Here is a 10,798-nt window from a genome sequence, read left to right on the forward strand (position 1 = left end):
TTGGTTCATCAATTTTAGTAGATTTTTATATTTTATTTTTGAAGATTCTGACTTTTCTTTTTCTGGTGTTTCTATTGTTGTTTTAAGAGGAATATTGATGATGTTGACTTCTTTGGGACTGCTATCATATTTTCTGTCTGTCTCAATGCCCATATATCTATCTATGAATATCTGTTTAATTTTAGTTTGAACCAATTCTCAGACCAGTTCTCTCAAGTACAACAAAAATAATATATGAATTTTCATAGGTTTCCCCCATGTTTGTTCATTTATTTATTTATAAACATTTATATTTGTCAAAACTTTATAATCATTCATGACTAAGTCTTCTTTCCTTCTTTTCTCCTGCCTTTTCTTTAGCAAAGATTTATTAATCATCTGCTATGTGTTTCATTTCTCTTAGGAACTGCATTTTCTTCCCCAAAAAGTCTATGAGATATCTGCACTTAGTGTTCAATACATGTTTCTGACTAAATAACTAGAAAATAGGAATAGTGTCTCATCAAATGACAGAGTTGTGGACAGTATAGATACTTCAGTCATTCATTCATCATCCATTTAACATTTATTAAATGCCTAGTATGTCCTTAGTTTGGTTGACTATGTTGTCAGAGCCCAGTGTTGCTGAAAAGCTGAGATGCCTTGTTGATATGCAAGGAAAAGCCATACTGACAATTAGTCCTTCAATTGACTTGTTGCCAGATATCACATACTGGCACTTGGCCCAATGGTACTGGAACACCAAAGTTGCTTCAATGATCTGGGAGGGGAACTCATATCCAAAGGTCAAGGAATCCTGCAGCACCCAGATCATCACCAAAGGCCTGTTTCAGGCCATCAGGTAAAATGACTCTGGAAAAGACAAATGAAGAGGATGTTTTTACACAACATATCCTTCACTATGATTAACATAACATACAAGTCATGCCGCCCTTAACTTGGTTGGCATGGTCCTCTTCGAATATGAAGGACAACTACACTCAGAAGGTATAAAAGAAATATGAAAAATAGTCTTTGTCATCTAGGAGCTTTTAGCAGTATAAAAATAAATATTGATTGACTGATTGATTGTTTCTGTAGCCCTTAGTCAAGCTTACCAAGGAAGGTTCTGAGTGTCCCTTAACCATCTAAGGCAATATAAGATTATAGGTTCATAGAATCAAAGATTTAGAGGTGGAGAGAAGCTTAGGGACTGTCTGGTGCAACTCCCTCGTTTTACAGAAACTGAAGTCTGAAGAGGTTAAATGCCTTGCCCCAGGTCACACAGGCCAAATAGTAAATGGAAAATATGAGATTTGAACCAAGGTTCAAGCTCAATCCAAACCACTGCTCTTTTCACTATACTATGTTGATTAAATGTCACAATGAATGAGACAGACACAAGTGCTAGGAGATTACTAAGTGAAGGGTAAAGTGATTCTGAGATTTGCATGATTCCATATTCCATCACCCTCCTGTGTTGTTTCTCTTCCTCTCACTTTCACTCCCTCTCCTCTCTCCCTCTCCCTCTCCCTCTCCCTCTCCCTCTCCATCCTTCTCTCTCTCTCTCTCTCTCTCTCTCTCTCTCTCTCTCTCTCTCTCTCTCTCATATATGCATAAATGTGTATGTTGTTAACATTTATATAGCACCACTATGTACCAGGCATCATTTTGCTTTACAAATATTATCTCATTTGATCTCATTGATTAACAATGTTAATATTTTAATTTTACAAAATAGGAAATTAAACCAAACAGAGATTAAATGACTTGCCCAGTATCACACAACTAATAAGTGTTTAAGACTGGATTTGAATTCAGGTCGTCCTTACTCCAAGTCTAGTACTCTATCCAACTAAGCCATAAATACACATTAGTATAAGTATAAATATATATAGGCACCTCATGTATACTATATATATATATATATATACACAATATATGTGTATATCTACGTATATCTACATACACAACTAGATATATAATATATGTGTGTATCTACATATATCTACATACACAGCTAGATGGCCTATGTATGGTTCACATGTGTATACATGTACAGTATATAGGTACATACACATACACACACTTATACCTGCAACTGAAGTTCTTTTTTTCTTTCAGATGAGAGCTGGAATCATCACAACTTTTTCACTTTGCGGATTTGCCAATCTCAGTTCAATGGGGATCACATTAGGAGGCTTAGGTGAGTTGCAGGAAATCCCTTTGTTGAAGGCTATAATCAAGGTCTTGGTTGGACACTAAAAACCTTGTAACTTGCAGCCCTGATCCTACAAAGTCAGGTGTACCTAGAAAGAGAAATTGTATCTAGGACAGACCCATCCAATTGGAAATACTAGGACAGCAGTTAATTAAGGGGAGAGAAAAATCGAATGTGAGATTTCTATATATCCTCAGAGATTTCCAACATGGAGTCACAAATCACATGCAGCCTGAACTAGATTAAAATGTTACTGGGAAATATTTAACAAAAGAAATAAAAAATTATAAATTACGGATGACACTATATTTAAAAACTAAGTCAATGTACTGCTTACAGGAACCATTGTCTAAGGATTAGTAGCTTTTGTTTCTATTTGAGTTTAACTCCTTTGGTCTAGATTTACCATCATGTTGTGGATGCGAAGCTTTTAAATTAAAAGGGATTTCACCTCCCCAATTCTCTCTTTCCCCATTCTTGAGTAACTATTTTCCTTTAAATAGATTGGGTCTGAGAGAGATCTGCCTTATAATGAGTTCTGATCTATGATGAAAAATATTATATATGTGATACGTATCTTTGATTTTTAATGAGTAAATGCTAATTGCATGCAAATTTGCATACTTTATTTTTGATCTGACAGCTAAAGTACTTTCTGTGCTTAGATTGCAGCCTTTGCTTTCCTTATGTGAATACCAGTTCACAGAGAATCTGCAGCAAAGGCACATAGAAAGAAAACTATCTAACCATTTTACCTAGTTAATTTTCAGAGACAGAATCATCAGCTTCATTAATTTGACTGCTTCTTAAGTTATGATCAATAGAGATTGCATCATTTTGCTTTTCACTAATTCTGAAAGCCAAATTATTGACTAAATGTGAGGCAACCTCTGAGAGGAAGACAAATACATTATGACCAGAATTGAATGAATGGGGCTGTATTCCTCTTTCTACAGAGAGGAATATGTGACTCTAGCCAAGCCTTGAAAATTTTGCCTGGAAAAAGTCCAGGGGATTTGCTACAATCTGGAACAAACCTAAATCATACTTAATCCATAGGACCCTTGGGATGTTAGACCAATTAAGAGACTATTGCTAAGATTTGATCTTGATATAGACTGGCTCTGGAATTAAATAAACCAGCCAATCCTGCCTTAATATTTTTGCATTATTTATATTTTACATTCCTGGAGGTCTCAGAATCAATAACCACTTGGTTGTGTATGTTGAGGAAGACTGATACCTTTGGTGTGGGGGCTTCCAAACCCTTTTCAGGGCTGATTTCTTCCTTTGATACCCACTTGAGTCATCTGTGACTCCAAGAAGTCATAGTATACATAGCATCCATACCTCAGCAAACCATTTCAGGAGACAAGCTAAACCATGTTGAGAGTAACCAAGGAGATCTCAAACCTGTCAATGAGTGTCTTCCCCAAGTGTGTGAAGCTTTCCATTGATAGAATAGTCTAAAGAGAACAATTTATTCCAACAACCATGAAGGCAGCTGAAGCAGGTGCTGTGGAGAGCTTAGAGCTTGCTTAGACATCAGACACCAAAGTCATTCACTACATCTAGAGCCATCACTATGTGTCTTGATTCTGTCCCACCACTGGACTGTGATGACTTCAGAAGTGAGGCTGAGGCCCCCCGCAGATAGGGAGGATGGCGGCGGCGGGGGACACACTGGTCTACGGAGGCAGGGGTGCATTGGGCACCAAATGCGAGCAGGCCTTCCAAGCCAGGAGCTCGTGGGTTGCCAGCATTGATGTGGTAGAAAATGAAGAAGCCAATGCCAGCGTTGTTGTTAAAATGACCGACTCCTTCACTGAGCAAGCTGACCAGGTGACTGCTGGTGTTGGGAAACTTTTGGGTGATAAGAAGGTGGATGCAATTCTTTGTGTGGCTGGAGGATGGACAGGAGGTAATGCCAAAGCTAAATCTCTCTATAAAAACTGTGACTTAATGTGGAAACTAGTCACCTTGCAACCAAACTCCTCAAAGATGGAGGTCTTCTTACCTTGGCTGGGGCTAAGGCTGCTTTAGATGGAACACCAGGAATGATTGGTTATGGCATGGCCAAGGGAGCTGTGCATCAGCTGTGTCAGAGTCTGGCTGGGGAAAACAGCGGGATGCCCCCAGGTTCTGCTGCCATAGCTGTGCTTCTGGTTACCCTGGATACGCCAATGAACAGGAAATCAATGCCAGATACAGACTTTGGATCTTGGACTCCATTAGAATTCCTTGTTGAAACCTTTCACAACTGGATCACAGGAAAAAACAGGCCAAGCTCCGGAAGCCTGATCCAGATGGTAACCACAGGAGGGAAGACGGAGCTAACACCGGCTTATTTTTAATAAGTCAGCTAAGATTGACAGAAGAAAAAGCTAACTCAGAATCCTAACACTCAGTATAGTTTTCATACAGCCCCATATTTTCCAATAAATCTGTAATTCCCTTTAACAATTCCTGATAGAGTTCAGTATTTCTTATTCACTAATGTATTACTGTCTCCTTTTCAAAAGTATCAGGTATTCATTTGAAATAAATAAAGGAGGATTCCAAGGATGAAGACCCCCCCCGAAGGTGGGGGGTGCTCAGAGATGTCACCCAGGAACACCCTTTGGTGTACCCTGCTGCCCTGGGCTTAATGAAAGCTTTATGTGTCTCTGTCTAGGTCCTTGCAGTCACTTCTTTTCCTGACTTACCTGAGTGATGTATGTATTGGTGTATTCTGGTCATTTTTTTTTTTTGATCTGGTATTTGTGTAATGGGATTAATTCTGCAGTCCTGACTTAAATTGCCTTAAATGTCCATTAGCAGTGTAGGTGAGGGTGACTCTTGCTTGGTTGTTATACTGTGACCACTTAGATCCTCTCTGGATTGAGGGAGTGAGGGAGGGATATCTTAGTTATAAGGGAAGCACTGGTGTTTATCATCACATGGTATATGGTTGGGCCTTAATTGATACTGCTGCTTAGTCTACAGTTTTGAATTAATTAAGATGGAACACATGATTTACTGTCCAAATATTGTCTATAAAATGTCAGTAGGTGGATTTTAGGCATTTTATTCACACTGTGAACTATTTCTGTGACAACTTTGTACAGAGCTAGACTTTTTTTTTCTAATTGAACAGTCAGGCATTTGTTCCTCTCCTTTACTTTTTAATGTTATATAATTAATTTAAAATAAATAGAAACTATTCCCACCATAAAAAAAAAGAAATGAGGCTGAGGATTTCATGCGATTCTGCCTCATTTAAATCCAATTTATATATGAATCAAAAGACATCACCCATATCATTTGACCATTCCTATCTCAAAATCCTGTGGCAGGGGCAGCTAGGTGGCACAGTAGATAGAGCACTGGCCCTGGAGTCAGGAGTACCTGAGTTCAAATCTGGCCTCAGACACTTAATAATTACCTAGCTGTGTGGTCTCGGGCAAGCCACTTAACCCCATTTGCCTTGCCAAAAAAAAAAAAATCCTGTGGCAACAGGAAAGTGACAGAGCAGCAAGTGTGGATATACTGGGCACTGTAGTCACACTACACATGGGTGGACCAATTCATAGAGTCATCTCTCCAATGGAAGCAGCAATGGCATTCATAGCATTTTAAGATGTCTGAGTAGCCTTTAAAGGATCACACTGCTCACGTTCTGGTGTGATGGAGCTAGAAAAGGTGTCCTAAAATTTTTTCTGCTTAACCAACCTTGGCCTTTTTACCAAAGTAGGTAGGGATCCCACCCTATATAAAAACATCTTCAAAAATGATTCCACTCAGGGACAGTTACATGGCGCAGTGGATAGAGCACTGGCCTTGGAGTCAGGAGTACCTGAATTCAAATCCGACCTCAGGCACTTAGTAATTGCCTAGCTCTGTGGCCTTGGGCAAGCCACTTAACCCCATTTGCCTTGCAAAAAAAAAAAATGATTCCACTTACCATCATTCATAGACAACATTAGATCCAATGGCCCTAAAGACAAACAGTTTTTGTTACAAGAGAACTCAGCAGTTCCAAATAGGAGCCCTGAGTGAAACAAGGCTGGCAAATGAAAGCCAGCTTACTGAAGTCAGAGTTGGATACATGTTCTTTTCTGAAGTGGCAAAAGAGAAGGGGAGTGCCATGTAGTTAGGATAGTTTTTTCAGTCAATACTACTCTGGTCAAGAATCTCATAGTCCTACCAAAACTGATGAATGACAGTTTGATGATAATGAGATTGCTACCGGCAGGAAAATGCCATGCCATCATGATCAGTGCCTGTGATCCTGCCATGATGAACCCTGATGAAGTCAAAGGAAAAAACTGATGAATCCATGGAAACCTTATCATCAATGTGCCAAAAGAAGACAAGTTTATAATTCTGGGACACTTTAATGCTAAAGCAGGCTGAGACTACCAGATTTGGCAGGGTATCCTTGGGAGTAATGGAATTAGAAACAGCAACACCATTGGTCACTTACTACTGAAGACATTTGTATCTCATGATATTCTCATCACCAGGACTGTCTTCAGTTTACCTAAATACAATATAACTTACTGGATTCATCCTTGCAGCAAACATTGGCATCTAATAGACTATGTGGAGAGAGCGGCCCGGGGTGTCGGGGCGGATGTCGGGGATGGCGCCGAGCACGATTGCAGGATCGAAGTGGGCAACCTGCTGGCCGACATGCCCGAGAAGGACCTGGAGGACCTGTTCTACAAGTATGGCCGCATCTGGGACATCGAGCTCAAGAACCGCCGCGGGCTGGCACCCTTCGCCTTCCTGCGCTTCGAGGACCCCAGGGATGCAGAAGATGCTATTTATGGAAGGAATGGTTATGATTATGGCCAGTGTCGGCTTTGTGTGGAGCTACCCAGGAATCCTGGGGGTGGAGGGCCCCGTGGGAGGACTGGACCACCATCAAGGAGATCTGAGTTTCAAGTTCTTGTCTCAGGCCTTCCTCCCTCGGGTAGCTGGCAGGATTTGAAGGATCACATGCGAGAAGCTAGGGGTGTGTGTTATGCAGATGTGCAGAAAGATGGCATGGGGGTAGTTGAGTTCCTCCGAAAGGAAGATATGGAATAAGCCCTGCATAGACTGGATGACTCCAAATTCCGGTCTCATGAGGGTGAAACTTCCTATATCAGAGTTTATCCAGAAAGAAGCACCAGCTATGGCTACTCCCGGTCCTGGTCAGGGTCAAGAAGCCGTGATTCTCCATACCAAGGCAGGGGCTCCCCATACTACACCTCTCCCTTTGCACCATACTGAAACCGATAATGGGTTTTTTGTTTTGGTTTTGTTGTTGTTTGGTAATTTTTTATTTTAGCATGAACTGAGTTGCTCTCTGCTCAGAATCTACACTCCAAATTGACTTAGTGTCTTAGGAATTTTTTTTAATAACTTTTTTTAAAAAAGGAAAAACTACATACAATTTCTACCAGGGCCATATGGGCAGTGAAACATTTTGAATTGGCTGAAATTGTGGTTTTTGGTTTAGAAGCAAGTTGCATAATCCCCCCCCCCCCAATTATGTTGAAAAATCAGTGATGTGTCACAGTGGATTACTCGCAGACACTATATATATATCTATATATCTATATATCTATATATCTATATATCTATATATATATATATATATATATATATAAATCTGTCCATTCTGTTTAGAAATATATTTCTAAAGTTTAATTAAAAAAATAGACTATGTGATTGTAAGGAGAAGAGACAGACAGGATATGAGAGTGTCGAAGGCAGCCAAAGGCAATGTGTGGTGCATAGTGCTGGACTGATCACAGACTCATCCTCTCTAAGCTAAATATTCATGTTCAATCAAAGTGGCAGCCCCAAGGCAAAATGAATACCAAAAGAATTAATGTCAAGAGGTTAGTGTGCTTCTCTAAGCAAGAACAGTTTGTTGCTAACTTGGAAGAAAGTTGAGCTAATCAATATGCAGTTGGAAACAATGAGGCAGAAAAGGAGTGGGCAGGTTTCAGAGATTTGATGTGCAGCACAACATTTGCCCAAGTGGGTCAAACATCAAGACTGATTTGATGGGGAAATGCAGAAACTATTAAATGAAAAATAAGAACTCCACAGGACTTACCAGCAGGATAGTTCATTCAACTCTAAGAAGGCAACATTTAATTCCATCAAAAGTAAAAAATAAGCAAAGCCATGGCTCGCTAAGAAAATAGATTAAATTTAATTTTATGTGAATAGTAACAATTCATAGTGTTTTTCTAATTCCCTGAAGGCTATTTAATGGGTCAAAAACATATGGTGCATCTCAACTGTTTAGTGCAAATGGAGCCATGATCATTAGTGAGAAGGACATATAATCCTAGAGAGATAGACTGAACACTTCCACAATGTTCTTTACATACTATGATTTATCAATGCAGAAGCCATTGATCATTTATCTCAAATTCAAGTCAATCTGTCCCTGGTAAAGTTCCAACTGAAAAAAAGGTTTTGAATACCATTAGGCTCCTTTCATGTGACAAAGCACCAGATGCTGATTCTATTCCAGCTGAGATTTACAAGATAGAGAATCTATTGCTTATAGAAAAACTGTCTGAAATTTTCCAGGTTATATGGTATGAGTATTAACCCCCAGGAATTCAAGGATGCCACCTCACACAAGGCAACTACTCATAGGTAGGTCAGAATAAGCAATACAAGGACACTCTCAAGATCTCTCTTAAAAAACTTTGGAATTGATTGTGTAGTGTGGGGGACCTTGGCACAGTATCGCCTAGGATGATGTGCCCTCATCAGAGAGGGTGCTGTACTCTATGAACAACAAAGAATGGAAACAGCTCAAAGGAAACTTGAGATGTGGAAGTTCAGAGAATTCATCCCAGGTGTTCACATGGACTATTTGTTCCCATGTTGTGGTGGAACTTTCTGAACTTGTCTTGGTCTGCTCAGTCACAGTCAGACACACTATAACTTGAATCTAACATAGTGATGTCATTTTGGTTTTTTTCCAATAAAGGACAAGAACCAACCAACCAACCAACCACTTATAGCAGAAACATAACTCATAGACCACTCTGGATTACTTTTGTGTCTGGCCTTTTAATGATGAGGGTGGAAGGGATAAAGATGACTTCGATGTATCTGTTTTATTCTTCTGAATTATTCTGTGAGGGATCACAATAGGTTTGATTTTTCTAGAATACTAAGTTCATACAAAGCTCCTTTCCTGTTTCCTGCAGCTTCAATGACACCCAGGCAGAAGAATGACTTTGCCAGGTTGGTAATGAGAGCCCTTCTGACAGAAGCCTGTATATCCCTGGTCAATTCCTGTGTGGCAGGTAGGTTCCTCTGTCTACCTTCCTTATAGCTACTTATCCAAGATTAGTGATTGATTCTATCTAATTATTCAACCAACATGGGCCACTCAATCCTGTAGGATAAAGGAAATTCCACAAGTTCTGAGTTCACATTGCAAAGGACAGAGAAGCCTCAGGACTATATTCAGGGCTGGCTTCATGTCATTATCTCCTTCAGCCTCTATATTCCCAGAGGGGCTGAGACCAACTGTACCTCTTTCCTGGACACCACAAACTTCACCAATCCCAGTTACAAGATCTACATGTGCTGTCGATAAATCTTCCAGAGGTGAGAACCCTGTGATTCCTGGTTCCTTCTGTATCTCCTTAAAGAAGTGTCTTTGAGGTAGGGGAATTGGTCAACTATTTGGTACTCATCTAAGGGGTACTAACTATGAGCAGTGAATATAATCTGAGTGCTAATGTCTCATGTGAAAAGCAAAGTTTAGAACTTGTTCTTATGTAGTAAGGGGGATGTAGGAAAGAATTGGTTGTAATTGTAGATAGGCAGGTAAAAGGAAAAGAATGGTTGAGCTTGACTTTTTGGTAGTATAGGTGTCATAGTGGATAAAGCACTGGCCTTGGAGTCAGGAGTACCTGGGTTCAAATCTGGTCTCAGACACTTAATAATTACCTAGCTGTGTGGCCTTGGGCAAGCCACTTAATCCCATTTGTCTTGCAAAAAAATCCTAAAAAAACAAACAAAAAAACAATAGTAGTATAGGTGAGGGAAAAGGGAATATCATGGTTGAAGATAATAAAGTCAAGTTCACCCACCTCTTTTCCTATAAAAAAGAGATATACATTGAAGCTTGAAGGAGATAGTTTTAGAATTCATAAAAGCATTATATTAAATCTAAATAATTCATTAATCTCAAGAGGTGGTAAGACTGAAAATATATGAAAATACTTTGGTTTAAGAGGTGAGGTCTGTAACCAAGATATTAATGGAAGTTAGTCCTTAATCTCAAGATGGGCTTTCACCAAAGTACCTTCTATAATTGTCAAAGGCAGTCATTTAAACTAGATAGACTGCTAGTCTTAGACAGTATCACAGTTTGTTTAGTAATTCAGTAAAAGCAGAATTTCTTTAAACTAAATTCCTATAAACTTTTATATTAAAAAATATTGTAATAATGATTTCAATGTAATTGATTTCCTTTGTATTCATTTGTACTATATTTTATGCATAAATATTATTTCATGAAGGGGATAAGTTTCTAAGGCTGCTAATTTTACAATATCTCTGACACAAATAAGATTTAGAATC

General features: G+C 39.2%; 2 pseudogenes; both read left to right on the plus strand.

Moving 5' to 3' along the window:
* The first annotated feature begins 3,859 nt into the window (after positions 1–3,859).
* Positions 3,860–4,664, plus strand: LOC141520287 (dihydropteridine reductase pseudogene; annotated as a pseudogene).
* A 100-nt stretch (positions 4,665–4,764) lies between these two features.
* On the plus strand, positions 4,765–7,462 carry LOC141522848 (serine/arginine-rich splicing factor 9 pseudogene; annotated as a pseudogene).
* Positions 7,463–10,798: the final 3,336 nt, after the last annotated feature.

This window comes from Macrotis lagotis, chromosome 4, assembly GCF_037893015.1.
Source record: "Macrotis lagotis isolate mMagLag1 chromosome 4, bilby.v1.9.chrom.fasta, whole genome shotgun sequence".
Classification (NCBI taxonomy): Eukaryota; Metazoa; Chordata; class Mammalia; order Peramelemorphia; family Peramelidae; genus Macrotis; species Macrotis lagotis.